The following is a 24,825-nucleotide window of genomic DNA, read 5'->3' as shown; positions in this document are numbered from 1 at the left end:
ACATGGAAGCTAATAAAAGGAGCCTCTGCAGACATGTGCACCCGAATGGCTGCAGACTCCCAAAGAGGAACAATTGAGTCCGTCTCTCATTCATCAGGCCTGCAGGCCCACACCGTGTGATCACGGGCCTACGGGCCATGACGCCGTGCAACCCTCGTGCCAGGACGAGCCGTGCAACCCTCGTGCCAGGACGATGGCAGAGGTCCACATGGTTGTGGGCATGGTTCGCCCTGCCCCCACTCCAGATGGTGCTGATGCCCCATAGCACCCTGGGGCCTCGTGGAAGTCCATAGCAGGCCCCAACCCCCAGAGGCACGGGGCCTCCAGAGTGCTGATGTCCATAGCACCATGGGGGCCTGCTGGATGTCCATAGCAGGCCCCCACAACGTCCTCCCCCCTCCCATGCGGCCTCAGCGCTGTTGCGCTTCCCTTAAGGTCGTTCCACCCAAGGTGGTGCCGCATTATATGCCTCCACAACAGATTTCTCAACTCATAAACACAAACAAGAGCTGGTGGTGCTGCGTCACAACTATGTGCAAAAATATTAAGGGGGACTCACAATATTTTTAGCCCAAGGCTTCACTCACATCAATTGTCATAAACAAGTGTGTACACAGCGGCCTGAGACCAGAACTGCACCATGCGCTCGGGAGACGTAGATCGCACCTTGTTCTCGGGCGACACCCTGTCAGACCTCTAATGAGGCTATAAACTATGACCTCTCTGGCATTCTCTTTCAATGCGAGGGCGCCTATAAATCAATGGCCAGGGAGTGCTGTGGGGGGAGGGGCTGGGCTCCCAACATCCTCCACAGGAATCCCAGCAGCCTTTTTACCCAGGACGGCTTGCAGAGTGTGGCGAATAAAGAGCGGTGTCAGAGAGAGCGCACGCTCCTTCCAGCCTGTTCAGTCGCCTGACCGACTTCAGCTAAACTTCCAAGGTGTCTGACGCTGCTCGACACTTTTCCTTCAGTGAAACTCTGCAGCGGTTTATTCTTGCTCGATTCCGCGAAGATAAGAAAGTGGCCGCGGACTTTGAATAACATCTTCATTTCCTTTGTGGAGGTATGTGACAATCCGACAGGAGAGTGCGTTCCCAGCTGCAGCTCTCTGCTCTATCCCACGCTTACATTTTCTCTCTCACATACATGCCAGCATGTGGCCATGGCTGAGGGAGATTTCGTAACAGAAATCGGGAGAATTGACTCTTCCCAGTGGACTGCATGGGGGTGAGAACTATTTAAGGAGGGAGAACGTAGATGCAGCATCATTTTGGTGAACATACCAGGAGGGTTGGCATGTATGCTCTTAGTCTTTCCAGCATCGCTGGCCATACTCTTCATAGCTGGCAAGTAGTGGCCCATGTCACGGATGACTCCTTGACCCAGTTCTGGCATTTAAACTTTGCATGCTGGGACTTGTAGGCCCATACATATAATGGGAAAAACAAAACTACAAATAGAAGCATACAATGTGAAAGCTTGGCCTAGCTCAAGGTGGCAGGCTGGCAGCTATAACTCTCGGTAGTCTCTTTGCTCTTTGATGCTGTTGTGTCATCGTGGTACGACACACTCTGGTGTATCTGCAAAAGGCTGATTAGTCTGGCATAATCGAAGCCTGACACACTGCCCTAGCAACTGTCAAATAATGCATATCATTTCCAGCCCCCACTTGCTCTAACACTCTCACCCTTATCTGCCGACCTTTGCCCTATCTGATTATAATTATAACCATGGATCGAAGTCCCACTGCTCCCGCTCCTCCTACTGGAACTATTTGTTAGGCTTCACTCCCTTGGGCTAGCCTCTCAGCCCTGGAACACAACTGACCTTGACAAGCAGGGCCACATTCGGTGTGCAGGCTTTATAACGAAAATATTATGTAGAATGCACATGTAACAAATATCTTAAAACGAAAAACATAACAAAAATGTATGTGGGGGTGGGGTAAAGGATTAAATCTTGTGGGGAAACGGTTGGGGTGGGTTTTTAGGGATGGGAAAATGGAGTTTGGTGGGACCCCCCCAAAAAATAAAAACAAAAAAAATGTGTTATGTTTTGTCGGTATCCAATTTTCATTATATGTGCATTCGTTATAAAATTAGTCGTTATAAAGACATGTAACCCCCACTTTCAGCTTCATCTCCTCAGAGGCATTCTCCCCTTCCTTATATTACCCCAGAAACACAATGGGCCTCATCACGAGTTTGGAGGCAGCCATGGTGCTATTACCACCATGGCTGCCTCCAAACCGGGCTCCATCACCGGGTTCCTGCAATGGGGATTTACCGGGTTATTCCGACACAGGAGGACCCGGTAATTCCTCCTTGCAGGGACCATTCCCCATCCCATTTGAGCCCCCATAGGGCCACTTGTAATGTGCCCATTATTACCTCCCTCTTCCCCTCACGGGACCCGGAAAAAGACGTCTGGTTTTACCAGACGTCTGATCCGCGTCCCGCAAAGGGAACCTCGTAATCAGCGCTCCCGTAATGAAGGGGGCCGGTCCCGTACCGCCCCCCGTCATTACGGGAGCGCCAGGGTTATAATTAGGCCCACCAGAGCTCTGGTTCTCTCTAGGCTGGACTACTGCAACAGCCTCTTCCTCAATCTGCCTCTTTCCTCTCTTCATCCACTTCAACTAATCCGGAATAGGACGGCGCAACTTATCTTTGGTCTCAAGCCCAGGGACCTCATCTGTCCAGCCCTAAAATATCTTCACTGGCTCCGGGTACCTGAAAGAATCAAATTCAAGACCCTCTGCATCACCCACAAGGGTTTCTAGGGCCTGGCACCCCACTACATCCAACTCTTGCACCCTAAATACCTCCCTGCTATAACCCCTCGGTCCTCTAGCTCTAACTCTCTGCAGATCAGACATTTTTCCAAGCAGAGAGTGGAGAGTAGATCTCTCTCTTTGGCAGGTGCCTCCCTCGGAATGGCCTCCCTGCCCCTCTCAGACTTGAACCGGACCTCCTTAAGTTCTGGAAGCTTCTCAAGTCCCTGCTTTTCTCTACTTGATTCCCTCTTGCCCTCCCTTGCTAATGCCCCCTTCTGCCGCTGTGACTGGTGGCCTGATCCTGTTTCAGTCTTATAGGGCACCAAGCCATCCTTTGCCAGTCTATAGCAGCACTGCCCTTCCCCTGACTAGCCTGATGGGTTGGACATCCCTCCCGATTCTGGTACACCCCCTATCTTCACACTTAGAGGGTGGCCCCTCTGGGCTCTCCCAGCACTTGCCTAGCCCTTGAGCCCTTCTCCCCCCCTGCATTTTTATGCCCCTCCCCTGACTGATTTTTTTGCACTCCCCCTCGTTGTCCCCTCTGCATTTCTTGTTACTGCAGTTGCACGATCCGAATGTCACAAGGCCTACTAGGACTGTTATTGTTGTTTATCTCCCCTGTTTCCTTGCCCTGTTTTGTCTTGTTGCGCATCGAAACACCATTTTGATGTATAATGTACCTTATAAATAATCAATAAATAAAATCCTCATTACTCCACATTAGGCACACAATGGCTCGCATTATGAATTTGGTGTAAATCGAGGCAAAATCCACTGATTAACTGTTGAAATTGATTACTGTTGCTGCCATTCGGTCCTGTGAATTAACCTTGGGATTACAAGTGGTGGCTTGATGCTGTTAGTCGCCATTTTTTTAGTCCACCAGACTCCATGGGGAATTTTAGACAATTGCTGCACGGGTTAATTCGGCAGCAATAATTCAAATGATTTTTGCTGGAGGTGCATCCTCTACCGTACCATGAAACTCGTAGAACAGTAGTGGTGCGCGAAGTGGCAGTAACAGTGTTACTGCCACTTTACCAACACGTTTTCTCGCACCGTCGTACTCGTAATGAGGCCCATTGAAACCTGAGCACTAAGTGTAAATACTAAACCAATTAGCAAAGATTCCCTGCAACCCAAAAAACACCCTGCCATGGGGAGTTATTTCTGCACCTCCTTCACCCCTCTTTTCCGCTATGAATGTTTCCACTTGAGACCTTTATCAAGTACAGTTCTGTACCCAGTGAAGATGCGTGCAGCTCGTCCTGTGCTAACATCTCCGGTGCTAATCATAATTACCATAGAAATAACTCGCCCTAAATACGTTCAATGGTGCCATGCCGCCACAGCCTTCTCCACATGCACTAAAGCTCTGTCCATTGCCCCTTCACCTGCCTCAATGCCTCCTGCATGGCCATCAATGATGGCACCACCCGCTCCCGCATCGTGCTCATTCTCCCCCACCACCATGCTGGCCTACTTCCCATTAGATTTTTCATCAATCCATATCTGTAATGACCATCACATTGTCAAAGTAGGAAGAGAGGGACACATCCCCTGTGCAATTTCATGTACGAAGGGGGTCCTAGACCACAGGTCTCTATTACTATTAATTCTCCCCCCATTTGAGCCTGGTGCGCACTTTCAGTAGCCACGCCACCCCAACATGAGTTAAAATATTCAAACTCCTCCAACTGTACTTTTTTCTCCATCTAACCAGCATGAGAGATGGTGGCAACTTGGCAGCTTCCTGATGCATATCCATGGAATCCAAGTCACATGGGAGGATAGCTCAGCAGCAGCGTGTGCTGCTTGGAAGCAAGACGACACGAAGCAACAACAGGTTCGATCCCCGGGTCCGCGCTTAGAAACCTCTGGGTGTTTAAGCGCGTTATAAATACGTAACTAAGACAAAAAAAACAGAACTACGCAACTAAGAAAAACAAACAATTCCTGTAACAGCGCTTCGATGCCTGCGGGCTGTGTGAGCGCTTTATAAATGGAAAATAAGAAAAAATAAAAAAAAAACATGTCCTTGTTGCACCCTCCTCCCCAAATGCATACCCCTATCTTCCTTAGTTGGTATTCCTTTGCTTCTTTTTCTTACTCTCTGAATCCCCCCCCCCCCAAATCAATAGGAAACAAGCATTGGCATTTGCAGTTTGCTTATTGCATTGTACTTTTACATCTAAGACTACAGTAAACACGTGGGCTCTACTTACCCGGTAACTGCAAACATGCCTACAAGTTCATGTCTGCAGACAAATAACATCAGCAATAGACACAGTAGAGGGATGTGTATTCACTGCAGTGTATGGACGTCTTTTTAACATGTCTTTCTAAAGGTACGTGCCAGAAATCTCTATTTTGAGACTTGTTTGGAACTTTTAACATAAGCATGGCGATTTTAAGGGGGAGCTTGGGTGACTTTAACTTAAGCACTTTGGCGATTCCTGCAGAGGATCAATTTAAAATGGGCAAATAATGCCACCTATTCGTAGTGAGGGGATAAAATAAGATTGATCAACTTTGAGGAATGTATTAAGTGATTTGATTATTATTGATGGAAAAGGTCATTCTTTAAAAGACTTCATTTTGAATGTGATGAGTATGTATTCTGTTGAAGTCATATGTGTGAGTTATTAACATGGTAGGCGAAAAGTAATTTTCTTCACGTTTTTAGTGTTTTACAAAACTTGTAGTGTATGCATTTATATTCTTTAATTTAATGTTGAAAGTCTGCTTTTAAACCGTGTGCACAGTACAAATAATGTTTAAAAAGTGTATGGGTGTGGTGATGTGTAGGTGTGGGGTCAGGTGGTTGTGTGGAATAGTGGTGTGGTATTATGGTGGTGGTGTGCAGATGTGTTGGTGGCAGTGTGAAGTGTTGACATGGAGAGGTGGTGTAGCCTGGTGGTATGTGGGAGTGTAGACATTTGGTGGTGGTGTGGAGGGTTTCAACGATGGTGGGGTGTGGTGGTTGGGGTGAAGGTGTAGGGGTGTTGTGATGCGTATGCGGATTTAGTAGTGTGTGCGGAGTGTTGTGGTGGTGTGGGGTGTGGCGGCATAGGGCTGTGGTTGTAGTTTTGATGTTGAATGGTGATATGGAGGTAGTGTTGTGGGTGTGTTGGTGGCGGTGTGAAGTGACATGGCGAGGTGGTGTAAAATGGTGGTGTGGGTTGGTCTAGTTGTGTGGGGTGGGATGGTGGTGATGTTCGGTGGAGTGTTGTGAGAAAGAAGAGAGGGAGACAACTGAAGAATATGAAGCACACCAGGGCATGTACTTCTCCTGGCACCAGAATGCTACTTTGGGATGCCTAGATCAGGGGGCAGGTGGCTTGGTTGAGCTGAGCCTGGTGGGAAATGGTGTTGCAGCAATGTTTTGACCAGCAGCGAGGATGGGGAAAGAAGTGGAGGGCAGTTTTTGCTGTAGTGCCAATACCATGACAAATTGCACTTGCCCTAGTGCAATGCTGCCCAATGTTTTTTTGCACTAGGGCGAACTTTGCTCTAGTGCTAATACTGTGCAAAATTGTATTTGCACCAGTGTAAAGATTCTGTAATCTGACCCCAGACATTGTGATTTCCAATGCCCCCCTATCTCTCTCTTTTGTGTAGCAATACATTTGCCACATATAGTGGTGCTTTGTTCCACCAAAATGCACCAAAGCCAAAAAATGCAAATATAGCCATCTGATATTTATGGAAATCTCTCCAACCTTCTCAGAATGCTCACTAAAATTGGCTTGCCTATTCTTCACTGTCTTCCTTGCCCGTCTTTCTGTATCACATGGTATCTTGCTGTATTTAATTGACAGGAAAGTACTATTCCTTTCAAGAAATGCATTGGATACTGAGAAGCCACAAGCTTTGCCTAGCCTACAAATCTCCACTTGTCCAACAGTGTGCGCAGCAGTTGGAAATCCTCTGGTTGTCCAGGCTGCAAGCCTTTTACTCACATCCTGCATTTCTGTTGTGTGACCAGTGTTGGAATATGGCACTGGACATGTGTCTTGTTCTGTGAGACCATTCACTGCTTTGTGCCATGAAACCTGTTGAGTAGATGTGAATTTAAGTTCTCCTTTCTAGGGTACTCCATTCATAGGTGACATGCTAAATTCCTCTATTGGCCTAATGTCAAAGGAACCACAATGTTTGCATTCATGCACGTTTTCCTGCAGTTTCTTACTAACTACCTATTCCAATTATGTTGCCAAATTCTATTTTCATGCATCTCCACACCTATGCTACTACATGTTGAATTTTGGAAAGCCCTCTTAGAAATCTTCTCCACAGCCCCCTTTATAAAGGAAGACCTATTCCCTCAGTTTGGCAGTTGCAACTGGAGTTCAAGGCTTTTTCGAGTCCTTTGCTGACCTTTCCTCAGTTGTTTGTTGAGCACTCCTGCTCCTTCTACTTGGATAAAGCAATAGGTGCATCAGAGGCTCTCTACACCATTGATGACCTTGCGCGTGGCACTGAATGCTGGCTTGTGCAGTGGTTTCTGCTGTACTTCCAGAATATGTTCCCAGCACATCCTGCCATCCTGGCTCTCTCACACACACCATTCTGACAGTGGGAAGGCAGTGGCCACTCACCAGCTCTCTGCTACGGGTCTGCTAAGAGGCCTACATTTGATTGGACGGTCCGATTGGCATCCTTTCCTCATCCACCACTCAAGGGTTCATCTTTCCTGAGCTAGGCCAGTCGCCAAACAGTGGGCCTCCCTACCTTGGTCAATGCAGTTCAGTGATGTGATGCGCCCTTGAGCAAACTATCTAACATATGTAGGAACACAGATGTTCAGTGTCCTATGTTTTCTAGTACTTTGTGCTTCCTCTGCAGCTCCTCTTGGTCCTCTTCGGATCCTTCCTCACATCTCTTCTCCTTGTGCAATAACTTGAAGAACTCTGCAAACTCACCTTTCCCCATTTATTCTTCCCTGGATTATATTTAGATGCGTCCTCACAGGTTCCTCGTCTGCACCTTCCATCTATGCTCTTTTATTTTCTGCCTCCCCCTGCACCCCTGTACATGTGTTCCCTTGCTCCCTCTTTTTGGAATGAAGTGTGTGACTCTTCTGCCTTTTTCTTTGGTTTCACCCTTTCCCAGATGATTTACAACTCACACAAAATCTACCTTCCTGAACTCCCTTCTTGCTTTTGTACCTTTTCACTCTCTTGTACCTCCATTTACCCTTCTCATAAATATCCCCTTTCATACTCAGCCTGCTTGCCTTCTACGGCACCCATTTATGCCAACCAATTGCTTTTCAGAGCTGGTCTGGGCATGGTGCGTCTCCCTCCTCTGCGTTTCCGCGTCAACTGTTCCTCACAGGTATACCGTACGTTTCTGAAATGTTCCTCAAACCGTCTGCATAGTCCATCATTTCTTCGCTGTTCACTTCTTTCAACACTCCCTTATCCTATTTCTTCATTCAAGGGCCTGCGATACCCAAAATACTACCAATATGATTACTGTCTGATCCCCCCTCCTATGGGCAGCTGCCTCAACACCAACCTTATATACACAACAACCCATGGGCTGTGCTTATGATGGCAATATTTTAAACTTCAATGTCAAACCAACACTGTACTGGTTCTTCCAAATGTGGTGAGTACGAAGAGGCACAATAATTGTGTGCAATCAAGTCATGAAGATTTTGACAGCATGCAATTTCTAAAAAATAGGATGTTTTTTATTACAACATATTTACAAACTTAGCAGTAAAGAAAACCATTATAGCTTGAACATTTGGATTTATACAGTTTGACCGTTGCACAATTGTTCGCGGCCAAAATGACTGTTGTCATTTCGGCCGCGAAGCCAATTTTGCATGGCCAAATCTGGCCAAACTAAAACCCCCCACAAACTCCCTACTTATCTTCTCTCATCTTCTGATCCTGCAGCGTTGGATCCTTCCCTCCAACGCGGGTCGGATCCGACGCCACAGGGTCTGCTTTTTTTTTCCCCTGCCTCCAAACCTCTCGAAGCGGGGGACACCGCGCTACCCCCAAAGGCCATCACTACCAAACATGGGGCACGGGGACACCCCCCCAACCCCCGCTCCCCATGTTTGGTAGTGATAAACCAAATTGATCATTTCCAAACGATCGAATGGTACTGGCCAAATTCAGCCAGATTTATCATGCAGTCAATTGGAATCGATCAATTTGGATAATACCAAACATTTTAAATAATCATTACAGACACCTAAAAAACAAACTTATAGAGAATAAAAAACAAGCAAAAGAAAATGAATATTTGCATACAAAACATGTAAACAATATACCAATGATCCAAATGTATCACTCCATGCAAACTGAAAATAAATCAGATACTTAAGTGCAAAGAGGTGGACCTGTTGTGCTCCCCAACAAAGTTGTATTGCATATATCTCAAGTATGCATTTCAACGGCTATACAGTATTCGTAATTCCTTCTTCAGGACCAAAATATCATAGATTGTATCCACTTTGATTGTTTAAACCTACTCTGTTCTTTCTTTCCTGCCCTCTTGACATATGCTGCAATCAAAGGTATTTAACTGAAAGACAATTGCACAACAATCACTGCTCATGTGCGTAAACACCTGCTGACACCACTCTCATTAATGTTGTTGCAATCTTTGATTTTTAGGATGTAAAAGAAAGTACTTTAGAAAGCGGGCTAGTATTATGGGACATAGAAGACCATTCATTTTGTGGTGGAGAACATCTTCACAACAGAGGGGTGTTAATCCGAACACCAACCACCGCCGATCATCCTGACAGTGAACCAATCTAAGGTCTACCCTCCAAGTCCTATGCGAGCGGTCTTGTTCCCCAACCACTTGTCCTTTTCTTTCACTTGGGCAACTCCTGGCCCTTCTCCTTCAAGTGCACAGTCAGCTCCTTTACCCTTTCTCAGTTTTCCGCACCTATTCTCACCCTTCCTCTTTCGAGTCGAATGCGTCTTGCCCACTCTTCCTTACTGATATCTAGCTGTTTTCCTGTCCAGTACTATGGTGAACACTGTCTATTCACCTCTTTTCTCTGGGGGCTCCTGGAACTCTCCTTCCACCTTCTCTCCCCTTCGTTCTTCCTAGGCCGGGTCTCCTATCACTGCCACTAGGCTACTGTCTGATCCTCTTCATCTGTCTGCTCCCTATCAATCTCTCTCCTTCTCTTCCTTTCCCCTCTTCACTTCTTTTTCTTCTCCCCCCTCCACTGCTCTTCCTTTACTTCATACATCCCATTTATGAGCCATTTTCCGCCCCCACAGGTGACAGTCAAGGCCCGATGTGTTTATGTTTCTTCCCACTGATCCACTTCCGAGGTCACCTGACAGTGCTTTAATTCTATTTTTGAGTGAAGAAATCATCCATTTCTAAACCTAATATGTTTGTCATTCCATTATTGCAAAGGAAAAAACGTCCATGCTTAAAATGTTGTGAGTAAATGACTTTCAAGAGAAAAAATGGAAGTCAATATTTTGGTGTGAAGGCGGTATAATTCTCCTGCCTTCTGTTTTTTAAACCGGAGAAGAAAAAGGTTGACAGTGAATCTAATCAACTTGAAAATGACACTGGGATAAAAATACCACGAGCAATTTTAATAATAGATCAGTGGCTCCACAAGTTTACGGCTCGTTTCAAAGTCAGTACAGTGACTACCTATGTATTCTTTTTTTTGTGTGCTGTCCCAGTAAATGTCTCCAATATTATCCTGCCATTTTCAGCGGAAATGGATGAAAAGATTGTATGTAAAATGCCTAATGCACGTTTAGTGTGCATTCGGTATAGTATATTAGATTGAAGCCGGTTTATAATCAAAAAGTCGAAGAAAAAAAAATCGAACAGCAAAAAATTTGAAAAAATAATGTCAAATTCAAAAATGTCGAAATCACATACATATAATAGAAAAAGTCATTAATTCGAAAATAAAATGTCGAAAAAAAATTTGAAAAACCAATGCTAAAATTACAATGTAAAATGTCACAAATACTAACGTTTTTTATGGGGGGTCCCCCCCAACCCCGATCCCAAAACCCTACCCCAACCCCCCCCTCCTCCCCGTCCACCCCACCCCCCATGGATATACCTTTAATTATTTAAAAAAAATGTTTAATAAAATATTAATTAATGAATTATGAAAACCCCCCATCCCATACCCCTACCCCAACCCCCTCCTCCTCCCATCCCCCCCACCCCCCATGGATATACCTTTAATTATTTTTAAAAAATGGTTAATTAAATATTAATTAATTAATTAATTATTAAAACATTAATTCGAAAAAAATCGGGAAAAAATCGATTTTTTTGTATTTCGACATTATTATTTTTGAATAAATATTTTCGACATTTTGACTTTTCGAAAATATTGCATTCGAAAATATGACTGGACACCATTGAAGCCCACATACTGAACAGGGAAGCGGAGGTTGCGGGGATGTCCCCAGCCCCCCTAGTTCGGTATTATGGGCTGCAGGGCTTGCAAGGGTGTCTCTGCATGCATTAAAGGCGTGTGGGCGACAAACGGTTACAATCCCAAAAGATCTAATTATAAAATGTGGGCTCCGTAATTTTGTAATTCAATCTTTTGGGATACGTTCTTTTAACGTACATCCGCTTTCAACAACTGGATCACCACCTCATATTGTAACGCTTATGTCTAGCTCTCTGATTACGGATTTCTACAGCCACTGTTGTTCGTCTCATGTTTAGAGTTTCTGTTCCAAGCAATAATCTCTTATATATACAAATGTTATTGCTATGCATGCTTGTATGTGTGTGAGTTATAAACCATGAACTTAGCTGGAAACCATTGGATGGCTGAACATAGAGGACACACTCAGTGGGTGGGGGTGTAGAGGTTACAGGTAAGGTGCAGTGGTAGCAAAGGGAGCTGGATTGGGCAGGAGGTCAGGGGAGGGTGCAACCCCAGATGGAGAGAAGTAGGGTTGAGTAGATCAATTGGCAAAATGTTCCTTGAATAATAGGTCCTTTAGGTCCTTTCGCAAGTGTAGAATGGAGGGGGACAGTCTTATCTGCATTGGTAACTTGTTTCAGAAAGAGGATACATACTGAGAAAATGCCCTTTCCTAGTTTTTTTCCCTTTTTGCTTTTGCTTCCAGTCCGATGATGTTTTGGCTTGGGGTGTGTTGGTCTCAGGAGATGGTGGGGTTCTCAAACAAGCAGTGATGCTTTGGTCTTAACTGTGTTTAGATGATACAGACTACCTTTTGAACAGGATGCATCCTTGAAGGGGTAGCCAATGCAGCTCCTTGAGGATATGGGGTCATGTCAAATTTTCTTAGTCCTGTGACAGGTGGTGCTGCAGCATTTTGTAAGGATTTCGGAGGGGCCAAGGTGGTATCCAAAACACCTGCGATTAGAGCATTGGCTCTGTCTAAATGGGATATGTCTAGGGCTTGGACAACTGTTACAGGAAAGGGAATGATAGCCTTAACTTTGTGGGGGAGTGGAAGCTGGTGCTAGCTGCTGGGGGTGTTCTTGGTGATGTGTGTTTTTGACAGCCGAGGTTAAAGCTGAGAGGTTTTTCACTGGGTGAGAGTTGAGGTGGGACTCCGTCGAGCTCTCAAACAAAGCAATATACTTCATAAAACATTATCTAAGGAGGGTCTATTATAAGGCTCCAAAACCTTTCAAGCATTTGCAACCCACGAAAGTGGTGCTCAGTACTCAGTAAAGCCGTTTGGTCTTCACAGGCTCAGTTCTTCAAAGACTGATCACACATTTATTTAAGAATAGCCTATTTTCCGACTGAAATCCTGGTCTAAGCGGCAACAGCAGAAATCCTGATCGTACCCTACAGCGAATAGTGACCAGAATTCATAGACGTGGACTGACAATGCGTCACGAAAAAGGGCCCTTTCAACGATGCCAGGTTGAATAACTGATCTACATGCTTTCGGGGGCTGGCAAGTAGCCCAAAAGAGGGGGTATGCAAATCTGCCTGTGTAATTGTGTGAAGTTACCAACTATGTAATTAAGGGCCTGGGCCCAAAATACTCGCACACGTAGATGCGCTAACATTGAAATAACACTACCCTCATTTGTGGAATATTGGTGGCTAAATTATGAGAGATGAAAACCCAGTCTTCTACAAAAAAGTTCACCAAAAACAAAGTACTTTTTTAAGCCTGGAAAACGTGAGCAACACACATCAGAACAAAGGAAGGGTCTAGACGATTTTTCAAGTCACCCGGATGTAAGACTGCCCAGTCAGGAGAGAAAAACAGAGTGGGAGTGGTATCCTCTACTCTGCCTGGTTGCCTTCAGTAGCTGCCATGTTTGCCTCGGTCATGTTTGAACTGATTGCCATTGCTTATGATTCGTGTGAAATATTTTCGGCAATGAGTGTTTTGCAGGCATACATCTCCACACGGACCTGCTGATGGAAAAAGTTGCCATACACTAGAATGTTGTACCATACACTAGAATGTTTACCTTTTTTTTTGTTAAAGCTCTTTGACAAGAAAGAAGCAGAGAATTGTGTAATCTCATCCTCACACAAAATGTGTCCCGCTAACAACATATGCAACACTGACAAAGCCCGATTTTCCAGATTATATGTCCAGAATGAAAAACCTTTCAACCTCGAAGTTTGGAATGATTTTCAGTACACTTGGCACACCCCTATCCAAAACGAGCTTAGGGAAACATTTTCTTATTTTAAAAATGCAAAACGATCAAAAAGAAAATAAACACCGAAACTCCACAAACCACCTTACTGCAAGACATACTTATAAGTACAGCTTTGATAATGTATGGGCCAAGCTAAATACTATACTAACTTTTTGAAACATGCTGTTGCCAATGCTAAGAAAATTCCCGGATTGCTCAAAGAAGGTGTATTGTTTCATTGATGGTGACCGGAAATGGAGCAGGGTGACTTCCCAGGCTGCAATTTGGCAGAGTTAGGGAGAATGTAACACACTCTCCCAGTCCAAATCCATTCCACACGTGTCAAACTACTGGGCAGCCCAGTGGGTTACAGGCCATTCTGGTGCAGAAGAAGAATCCGGGAAAGATGGTGTATCCTTACGGATTCCGAGAAACATTACTCTGTGATTGAAAAGGGAATGCTAGCTTGTCTGTGGGCCACAGACTACTTTTAGAACTGCACCTGGGGCAGGAAATTCCACCTGCGTAAACAAATGTCTGGTGCACATCCCGACTTCTGATTGTACCAGGACAGTGACTTGGATGTTAGCCTGGGTTGCTGGTAAAATGCTGGAGGTAACATTTGAGAGAGTATAAGCTGGAAAAACAGGCAAGATGACTGCTTTCCCAGACTTCTTTCTACAGATAAGGACTCAGCAGGCCCTGAAACACATGACTGCGTTGGAGCCACCACCCATGGCACTTCTGCGGCACCAGAGACCATATCAGCAGATTTGTGTGGTATAAATCCTTAGCTGATAACATTTGAATATGCATTAGAAAACCCACTCATGGATGGCGACCTACTAAAAGAACTTGAAAAAGGGATCTCGTCTCTTATTGGAAAGTTGCTGCAAAAATAACTGTGAAATATGAGCTACTCGCTGGCCTAGCTAAGTTATTCTCCCATGTCACTATGAAACATGAGGCCTATGAGCTCTCTTGATACCCATGAAGGTTATCTGCAGCTAACTAACCAAACACAGACTAATGGAGAAATATTGGCGACCGGCCAGGGACAAATATGTTGAGCATAGTAGTTCAACGCCTGTCATCTGTCTTCAGGGAGTAAGATTCCAGAACCCAGCATGCACTCTCCTGGAAAAAAGGACAGGAAATATTTCTTAGGTACATCCCTATATGAAATGAAACCTGAGTACAAATGTTATGTGGTAGGACAGCCTGCACATCCTAATGGATTGAACTAAAATGTTTGCAGTTCCACCAATGGAGCAGTCCAGGAAATTATTCCTCAGAGCAGGATACTACAGTACTTGTTCTTGGATAACTGGATCCGTTTGCCTCTAAGGCAATGAGTAGCTACCTAGACTACAGTAGATCTGTATCATACATGGTGAAGTGCCTAAGTGGAGAAGCCATGACATAGCAACCAACCGTTTAACAGTTATGCCACTTTCCACTGACTTCCTGTTTATCAGGGGCCATGCAACCAGCAGTATGACTCCAAGATGGTTGTTGGGAAGTTATCCTAAATGTCTGTGCAGAAGTGAGTCAAAGTACAGGAAGACGCATAAGAAGGACCCTCCAACCATCAATAAGCCACCAAATGTCACGGCTTTAAGGTAGGCAAGTAAGTGAACATGGGTCTAAAGAACAGAGAATCATGAGGTTGGATATGTTCCTTAAACGAAGCACAGTCTCGGGAAGTACTCTGCAGTCCTGACAAGGAAGAGAGAGCAGGAGCATCATCAAAAGGTCAGTCACAGGGGCCATGCAGTGCATTTTATCACAAAGAATTCGAAATACAGTGTCAAAAGCAATAGGCTTTACAAGCCACTTTGAAGGAGAGTTAATGAAATAATCCAATATTTTACTGTTTTGCTTTACTTTCCTGTCTGATTTTGCCTAGACTCCCTTCTGGGTTTGTTATACTACATCAAATTACATACATAAAAAAATGAAACATGAGCCTAATACTGTGCCGATTTGTTCCCGTTACTTACTGTGGACATAATGCATGACTCTCCAACCTGCCTGCCCCTGTCATTAACATCAGCTTTCTAGAGCGGTTTAATGTTTTATTATTTTACTAAATAAGACCTTATACACAGAAAGCCATATCCTCTGACTAGTGCTTTAAGTGGGATTAGAAATTGAGGGGGGCTCTCGTAAGGGGGTGTGGCCTAAGTACGGGCGTCCTCAGGCCATGTCCCCTATCGAGAGCTCCCCCCCTCGCCTAAGGGATGGGGCTGCTAAAAGAAGCAGAGCGGGGACGTACTGGCATGTTTACCTTTCATGCGCCGTGCCCCTCCTTTTAAATAAAAGAAGGGGCTGGGCGCACCAAAGGTGTGACACCAGTGTGCCCCAGCTCACATCCAGCAGGCAGCCTTTTCATTCAAGGAGCCCCGTGGTGCAACGTTTTAACCACGTGCTCCTTGAATGAAAGTGCTGCCTGCTGCTGATGACTATGTACTCTGTTTCGGAGTAAATCTCCATCAGACAGCATGAGGAGCCCAGGGGCTTCATGCTGGGTGATGGCTATTTACTCAGAAACAAAAGAAGGGCTGGGCAGTCCAGCCCTCCTCCTGTTTCACAGTACAGAGCCAACAGGCAGCCCGCACTACACTGTTGTACCTGCTGTTTGCAGGTGTCTTTTCTTTTCTTCTAAGCCGAAGTGGTGACACCTGCAGGCAGCTCATGTAACCGTACAGCCGCTACACGAACTGCCTCAGGTGTCAGCAGGGCTGGGGCTAGTCAGGGGTGGGCCCCAGCAGGGCCCCGGTTCAGGAGCCTTTTATGGAGACTACTGGGGCTCGGGCCCATCTAGCCCCGGCCCACTTAAAGCACTGCCTCTGATTGCTCATTACACATCCAGACACATCTACGCCTCTTTGGCTTTTAGCAGGTTATACCAATACTTATTGAAAAATATTTGTACCAGTTTTTATTCTTTTTTTTATCAAGACTTCAAGACAGGGCTGGACTGGGAACCAAAAGTGGCCCTGGAAATGTTTTTCAAAGTGGCCCCATATTAACATGAACTGAACGATTTGTAAGAAATTCTGTATTCATCCCACTCAAAAGAGGCCAACCAGAAAATCTCCAGAGTTCCCTGTAGGTAGGGTCGGACTGGGACAAGAAATAGGCCCATATACCCAAAAAGAAGTGACCCTATTACATCATCCGTGAATCGCGTCAATTCACGATTTTACAGAAAATGCTACTTATGGAGGGTTCATGTGTCTGTTACATTACAACACAACTCATAAAATAACATAACTTTGCATACAGTTCTGTGACAGGGTCTACGGCTCCGGGGCTCCTCCCCGTGCAAAACACTGTACTGGGAATTCTTTCAGCTTCCTTTATTCAAGCCTTACCATCAAACTTTGCAGTGTTTTCTCAGCCTTCAAGAGTTAAGGACTTAATTGAAGCTGTAAACCCGCTAATGGTGTAATAAAAATGTCTTGGACAGGTCTGCCTTCAGCCCCTATGTGTGTCCTTCACTAAAGTCCTGTTAAAAACAGGCACTGGGAAAGCCAACAGTTTTGGCTTATGTATAAGTGTTAGGCATTTGCCAGGCACACTGCTTTATATGCCCATGCTGTGTCGCACTATTTTGCTGCTGCCATCACATGTTAAGCACAGCAGTGACTTTCATGAAGTTTGGTTACATAAATAACAAATGTCCCATGAACCTGTTTGGGCGGTTTTGCCAGCCCAGCAATTCGTAAGCTTCCACGTTGTAGCTATTTACTATGACTGCAGAACTCAGAGTGCGTCTGCTTGATTATGGCTGGGAAAAGACCATTAACGCATGAAGAAATATCGTATGTATGAATGCGGAACAGAAAGTGATGAGGTGGTCATTTTTAAATTAGAATCCATTCGGAGTCTTACATTTGGAGCAACCACTCATGAAAAACAAGCATTGGCAATGCCAATTGTTTGGGCTTTAGTGAAGGCATGGAATAATCATTTACGAGTCACTGCTGTGATGGTATTAACTGGCGATTAATGGTAGCAGCTGTAAAATAGTGCAAGTACCTGAACATACAATAGCAGTGTTAGGCAAATGCCTATCTAATACCTATACACAGACCAATACGGTTGGCTTTGCCAATGCTTAAAGCTTTGTTGTCCCACCCGCACATACACGGATGCTGGCAAATGGTGCTATTGTTTCTTGCCCCCTCCTTGCCTCTTGGCTGCTGGTTCCATGTGGTCATGTGTGTGAGAAAAAGCCCCCCGCACACCCATCCTGCATCTCCCTCACACAATGCACGTCAAGTACAGGGTTTTCTATAGCCCTTTTTCCATATATGATTTTAGTCTCTGGATTTTCCCAAGGAGAGATGTTAAAAGGTTTGGAGGGAGGGAGGGTGTGGGCGGGGGAAGTTGGCTACGTTGATGAATATAACAGTGCCTTCTCACATTTCCCAGCTGGAAAGAACGCACCCTGCATTCCTACACGGAATTAAACATCCCCGGCAGAGCCAGTCCTTTAGGCTGCCAGCTCACTGCCATCATATGACCAGGTACTCACAGCATTTCCGAGGCCTTGCCACGTGACCTCTGGCTGAGGGAAAGAATGGGCATTTTGCTCTTGTCAAACTATGTGAAGTATTTCCCAGTTGATAAAAGGCTTGGCAGTGTACAAACATGTGGATGGTGCACACGCGTGCGTGGCTGCAGTGCCCAAGAGCCAGTGTCCAATTTAAGTGTGAGGGTATATGGAGATGAGGATCTCAAGCAGGGTCTCATGCTGAGGCCCAATTACTTGGTCTCAAAACGTCACAGTTTGTTTTGAGCCTTGTTTGTTATCAATGCACCTAAAAACGAAAACCCATATGTCAAACTTTCCACGTATGGCCTATCAGACACTCAACACACTGGTACAATGATGAAAACCACCCGCTGACATGACTTTGCATTCAAGCAAGCAACATAACCATAAAATAGGAAAGCAGAAACAAAATATCTGAAGAAAGAATAAACCGGAGGCCATTTTCCCCCAAGAACTTGGAAGTCGTGACAGGCACACCGAACAACCAGGCTGTCCTCCGCTCTCAAAACGACCCATTGCCAAACAAACACACGATTCAAAGCTAAGCTCCATGCCTCTGATTATTGACAAAAACATTCAATGTATGTAACTTGCATAAAGTCAATCTCCTAAAACAAAGTTCAATAGTAAGGATGTTGGAAGAAAATGGTAGCTCTAATACTTTTAAAGCAGCCTTTTTAGGCATGACTTATAATTAACCGTGTTTTAAAAATGCACATCAAGCTGCTCTCTGGCCTCACAGAGAAAGTGGTGAACCAAACCTAACGAGTATGGGAGACCAACCAAGACCAAACACTGAGGACCACTGACCAGCAACACCGACCTAAACCAATCAGGCAGGAGGATTGACAGGGACCAACATCCCTGCAGCACCCCCACTCACCTGTGAAAGGGAAAATGATGTCTTGGGAGGCATCCTCCTTAATGGACTCTACTCACCCTCTCATGCTGGTCTCCGGGGCCGGCACATCCCTCTGCATGCCTCGGAGTAGGGTGCTCGCCCAACCAGGGTCCAGGCCAGGGGCTGGGCCCAAGGCGTCCAGCACATGTTCCCGCACGTTGGCCGTGGGTGGAGACAGCCTGTATCATGACTGAGTGGAAGCGTATAGCTTGTTGCACTCACCTACTTCTCTACTGACAAGAGTGTTGGCATGCCCACCATCCAGGATATTGGTCAGGGTCTCCACGGGGAATGGGGGTGATTCCCTCTCCTTGGCCAGGATTCACATCCATTGATGTAATGTTGCTGGAGTCCCTATGCACAGACAACCAGGCCATTTCACACAATGGTGTAGGAGCTCAGATCCCTGCGTTCTGAATAAGTCCACAGGGAATGCGCGTAGAATACTGACCTCTGAAAGTCCCAGAGCGGCTTAAAAAAAATACACTGTGCCACAAGCCTGCCTCCCAAATGTTCACTAGGGATCAGCACAGAAGACTCAATAGGGCGGGGTAAGCAGGGATCAAGTCGAGGGTACACGCGGGGGACGCAGTCCCCCCACTTTATTCAGAGGGTGGACTCAGTTCCCCCAGCTAAAATGAGAAACATTGAATGTGCTCTTTGAATTTAAGCCAAACTCGGGGATCAAACCGGAGTAGTCCGGACACTTTACCACTGCACTATGTAACCTGATGAAGAATAGGAAACAACTAAAGGTGAAATGTCCCATTTTGGTCCTGCAAGTACCAGGGAAAACATATGTATTGGTTTTTGGAGTTTAAAACATGGACATGTTAACGATTTCAAAAACACTATTAGAAGAAAATATCCTCTCTTGGTTTTGTGTGTGTGTTGCTTTTATTAATGGCAAATGCCATTCGTCCTGTGCAATTTGGGTGGTTATGCAAAACCAATTTAATGAAATGTATATTATTTTACCTTGATATGATAATTTCTGGCTACGTCACATCCCATTCGTTTTTTGATGTGGACTTTACGCCTGGGGGTAAACTTAGGAAACGTGCAGCTCCCAAAGGGCCAAAGGACACAAATCTGTTGCTTTCCGAGTCGCTGACAAACCAGTTCCCAAAAAAGGATCGAGGAGATCAGCAAATGGCATTGAACTCTGCCGCTGCAAAAGACGGATGAGCAATAAACTGACACCATCAGGTGCAACTTTAAGCCACCATTAAGAGCACTGACAGGCTGTGGCACAGGGAGCATAGCAAGGGCACTGAACTAGTGCAAATTGCCGGTTAGACTAGCAGAGCAAATTTGCAGAGCCGACCCCGAAAAAGACTCACTGTGGAAAGTGCATTAGCCCCTGCTGCTGTCTAACAGGAACCCCGAGGCACGGAACGGCGCCTGTACACCCAGGTAATGGGAAGACGTTACTGGCTCTAGTGCAATGGGACACTCCAGCTGTGGCGTGCTCCCGTACCCAGTGCCACAGCTAAGTGCCCAGGCCAGGTGGGTAGGTGGGGGGAGGGACGGGTGCTGTGGGGTGCTCTGGCCTGTCGAGACGGCATTCCCAGGCAGGTAGAGTTTAGGGATTCCAGGTTCCTTTGCTGGATTGGGTGCTATCTAAATGCCATTGTCTTGAAGTGGATGTTTGTAGAGCGCCTCGTGCCGCCCTGTGCAGGCTTCAAGGCTCTTGCCCGCCTTGTGGATGGGCATCACGGAGAAATGTGCACCACACCCCCTCTTTGATAAATCCCCCTGCCCGCCTGATCGGCTAATTCACCTAAAGTAGAGAGGGGTGCGGCTGGTGGAATATGTTTAAATATGGGGGTCGGGGGGCAGTCCCTCAGGGGAAGGGGTTGTGGTCTGTGTTTGTCTGAGGCAAAAGCAACGTCTTGAGCCCCCTGTCTTTAAAACTGGGGGCACCTGAACATCACAACACTAGATAACATGGCGACATAACAGAACATAGCCCACTGCTTAGCACAACTCGGTAAACATAACTCCAGTACTTAGCATAGCATAGAATACTAAGGAACGCGGAATAACACCACCTATAGTGCAATGCAACACAGCACACCACAGCACTGCATGACACGAGCGGCCGTCGGAACCAGCTGCCGCCACATGTGCACACTTGCCTGCAGAGACGAGGACAGGGGCGCTGAACCCCAGACAGGACAGTGACAGAAACATGAATATTGCAGTTACACGGCACACATAGCACCCCGAATGCTCTCCTGGAGCTATATAACACAGGCCATTATTAGCCGTTCATTTTTATTGAGATGGAGACAATTCTGAGTCAGTGACACCAGGAAAGAAGCGAGTAGATTTGCGCAGCAGGTGCATTAACTTAGTGGTCAGTCTGAGCAGCTAAATATTAGTGCCCCATTCGCCAACGTAACGCGTGTGGGCATTTTTTTTTAAACTACACATGCACCTGTGCCAATTGATATAGCCAACCTGGGCAGCGGACGTCGCAGTTACTATTTTGCCAAACAGGTGCTCAGTTACATTCCCAAATCTCCCCGCTGGACCCAAATCCTGTCCTTCACAGGCGAGTTTTGGGAATTGTAAGTGCGCAGCCGCAGCAACACTTAACACTGCACAACATACCATACCATACCATAACAAAACAGCACAAGACAACATACAATAACAGCATACCGCAGAAAAACGCCACACACTTCATACCATAACACAACACAACAAAACAAGACACAACACAAGAGATCATATCACAACACAAAACAGCACTTATCTAAACTAAATTTATCTAAAGTGCTTTAGATTAAGGCGCTATATAAAAAACACATCATTATCATTAAACGCGCGACACGTTTGATCATTTTGTTCGCTTAAAAGAAACTGACAATGTGAATACAAATGCCGTGTCGGGCCGCTCAGGTTATGGTGTGCTCACCTGTGTGCAGCAGCTCACACGGCTTGTCATCAGAGCATGGACTTGCGCCGGGACCTTCCTGGGGCGCTCAGGAACACAGGCACACAGCGGGAGAGAGCGGGACTCTGTTTTCAGAGCAGGCAGGAACACCCCCAGAGAACGCAGGGACTTTTCTGGAGTGCGCAAGCAGATGCGGTGTGGTGGAATCAAGGCACCTGCATTCCAATGCTTTTATACAGACCAGTCTGGAGGCTCTGTACCGAGACCGAACACAGCCTGGGAACCTGTTCTAATGCGTAGGTTCCCACTCGGGAGCGTCTACACCTTTCTAATGCCGGCGTGCACAGTTTAGCCACATTGAGTGTTCCTGGGCAGCTCAGCCCACCTTCGTTTGTTTCGGTATTTTTTGGTTCGACAGCACTTAGAACAGCGCCACATAACATACAGCCCAGGACCCCCACGATCACCCACAGGATGCACCGTCACCGTGCACGGAAACGCAGGAGTCAGGACAGAAATAAGTCAGGCAAAGCAAAATACATTTCACTGGGAGGGCCGGGCTGAAGCAGCCCCTTGACCGTCCCAGCCCGGCCGCTTCCAGTGTTTTGTAACAAAAACTAACACTGCTCGGCTGGCTGGCGCCATGGTGTTGCTTGATGCAGTAGCAGCAGGCACTCTGAGCTGAGCACGGTTGGCCGGGCCCGGACCCTGGGCCTCTCTGCAGTTGGAGACAATGCAAATGCATTCCTCAAATACACGGCAAATTCCGCAAAGGAAATAACCGGCCCCCAGGGCCTCGTAAAATCAGTCCAGGCGTGGGTTGGGATGATTTAGCTTCATCGGCCACGGGCTGAAAGGCCAATGGGCCAATCCAGCCCTGCCTTCCCCCAAGAAAAGAGGCCCTGTGTGCCCAGGCCCACCGGGGAAACTCCCGGTGTCCCGGTGGGCCAGTCCAGGCCTGCTTCAAGAGTACCTTCTAGTAATTTAATGACTTTCGCAAAGAGCAAGTTGTACAGGTGAATAATGTCACTTTTGCTTCTCCACATTGCCCACAAATGCTGGTAGCCATAGAATTGCCCTTAGTGATCCTGCCTCTCTAGAAATCTGATGGCTCCCTCTGGAGGTGTGAGATTACAGTATTGGAGAAGTGCACATCAAAATCAGCGCCAAACTCAAAAATGAGCCGCCCATTCCAGCAACATTCCCTGCCCTCCCCCGAGATGTCCCTTATTACCATTGTGAAGAAACTTGGAAAAGTGACTGCATCTCAGGATTCCATTGTATTTATTTATATTTTTAGAGCGTTTTCGCCAAGGCACTTTGACAAACAACGATACCAAACTAAATGACAATGACAAGGGGCATATAACAGCAGAATTTAGGGATGGGTAAGAGACTGAAGTAAATTAACTTTTAGTTGACTCCGAAATACATAGAGAGAGGAAGTAGAACGAATATGCAAAGGCAGAGCGAGGATAGAAAATGAACAAAAGAGTGAAGTCCAGGGGGCTTCGGGACAGAGGAGAAAAAGAGATTGAGAGTGAAGCGGCATTGTAGGGGTATATGAATAAACTAGAGAACAGATATAGGGAGGGGCAAGACCATGCACGGATTTGTAAATAAAGCAAAGCAAATGACAAAAAAAGATAAAGAGCAAAGAAAAAGAAGGAAAGCAGGGATGAGAGAGACAGTAGTAGAAGAACGAGGGGGAAGCTGAAAGAGTAGGCAGATAGCAGAAGTAAAGACAGACTGCAGAGAGGCAAATGAAAAGAAGGAAGACCAAGGCACAGGACAGAGCAACAGTTAAACTGAGAGAAGACTAATGAATAGACTAAGAGCTTGGTGGCCCGAAAAGATGGAAACGGAGGGGAACGCTGACATCATACAGATAACGTGCAGTGTAAGAGATATGAGAAGAGAAAGATAGATAGGAATCGAAGATGACACCGGAATTCCAAGCAGAGGAAGGGAAGGAAAGAACAGAAGGAGGAAAGTTGATACCAAAGGGGGTGTCAAGGGTTTTGACCCATGTTCGAGTTATTATGCTGCAACATTTGGGGCTGTGGGCTCAGAAAATCCAAGATGGCCGAAAAAGCCCACATTGCGCCAGAATCCAGGAAAACCGCGCAGTTTTTGTGCACACCAAAATGGTCTCCTGACCTGACACCCACCAGTGCGAGCATGATGGGCCAGAAGCGCCATGAGTGAAACATGGTGCCAAAGGAAAAACAGCAGTGCCTGTTAGCTCAAAAAAGCGCTTTGAAATCACCTTTGTTTCTCTGAAATGCAAGCTAAAAATGCCTATTTTAAACATTGCAAGATATTCAAAAATCTCACTGAACACCAGCAGACATTAGGCAGAATGTAGTCTTGTGCGCATACAAAATCTGGAAAGATGAAGAGCCTAAAGCAATGTTTATAACAAAACTGGCTGAGCTGTGGATGTCAGCAGCTTAACTGAAATTGGATTTAAAACCACTAAAATCGAAATGTTTAAAATAAATGAGTGACCTACTTTTGAGTGTCACATAGGTTGCAACTGTTTAAAGGTCATAGTTTTGAACTTAGAATCAGCGTTCTAGCTGCATGTGTAAAAATTGTAAGTTTGATTTGGATGAAGAAAACTCGAACAAAAGTGACATTTGGCTGAAGCCTGGCTTGAAGAGATTGAAATCTGCCCGGCAACTACCCCCGACAGGAGTTGAAACTTGCCCAGCCACTGCATTCGCAGGCCTGGCTGCCTTCTGCTGTTCCCACCAAAAGGAGATTACATCTCTCTGATTGAATCAGGGGAGGAGCACCTGGGAGCAGGGAAATTGAACAATGAGCTTTCCTTGGCTCAGGCAAATGTTAAATTAGGGGGGGTCGTAAATGGCTTCCTCTTGGAAGAAACTGGGAGGAGCAGTGCCTCTGTGAGCAACGTGAGTTGGAGGAAGTGGACAAACCAGAAATTCCACCATGTGCTTTGGGAAACCACACTCCTCTGGGCCAGAGCATAATTTTAAAAAGATGGATAATTCATAGTACGGAATTGTCCAAATTT

The 24,825-nt window shown here is 45.9% G+C and overlaps 1 protein-coding gene across 2 annotated transcripts in view; it reads left to right on the top strand.

Annotated features, from left to right (window-relative positions):
• The first annotated feature begins 826 nt into the window (after nt 1–826).
• Nucleotides 827–24,825, top strand: part of LOC138513753 (putative glycine N-acyltransferase-like protein 1B) — a 162,861-nt gene continuing 138,862 nt past the window's right edge. Inside the window, exon 1 of one of the 2 annotated variants that reach the window (XM_069628841.1) lies at nt 827–1,064. The gene's annotated coding sequence lies outside the window, so the exon portion shown is untranslated. The remainder of the gene's footprint in view (nt 1,065–24,825) is intronic. The other variant, XM_069628840.1, reaches the window with a different exon arrangement.

The sequence above is a fragment of the Ambystoma mexicanum genome, chromosome 12 (genome assembly GCF_040938575.1).
Source record: "Ambystoma mexicanum isolate Mex_15411 chromosome 12, UKY_AmexF1_1, whole genome shotgun sequence".
Lineage (NCBI taxonomy): Eukaryota > Metazoa > Chordata > Amphibia > Caudata > Ambystomatidae > Ambystoma > Ambystoma mexicanum.
The sequence above is the reverse complement of the archived record's forward strand: the minus strand, read 5'-3'. Positions and strand labels throughout refer to the sequence as shown.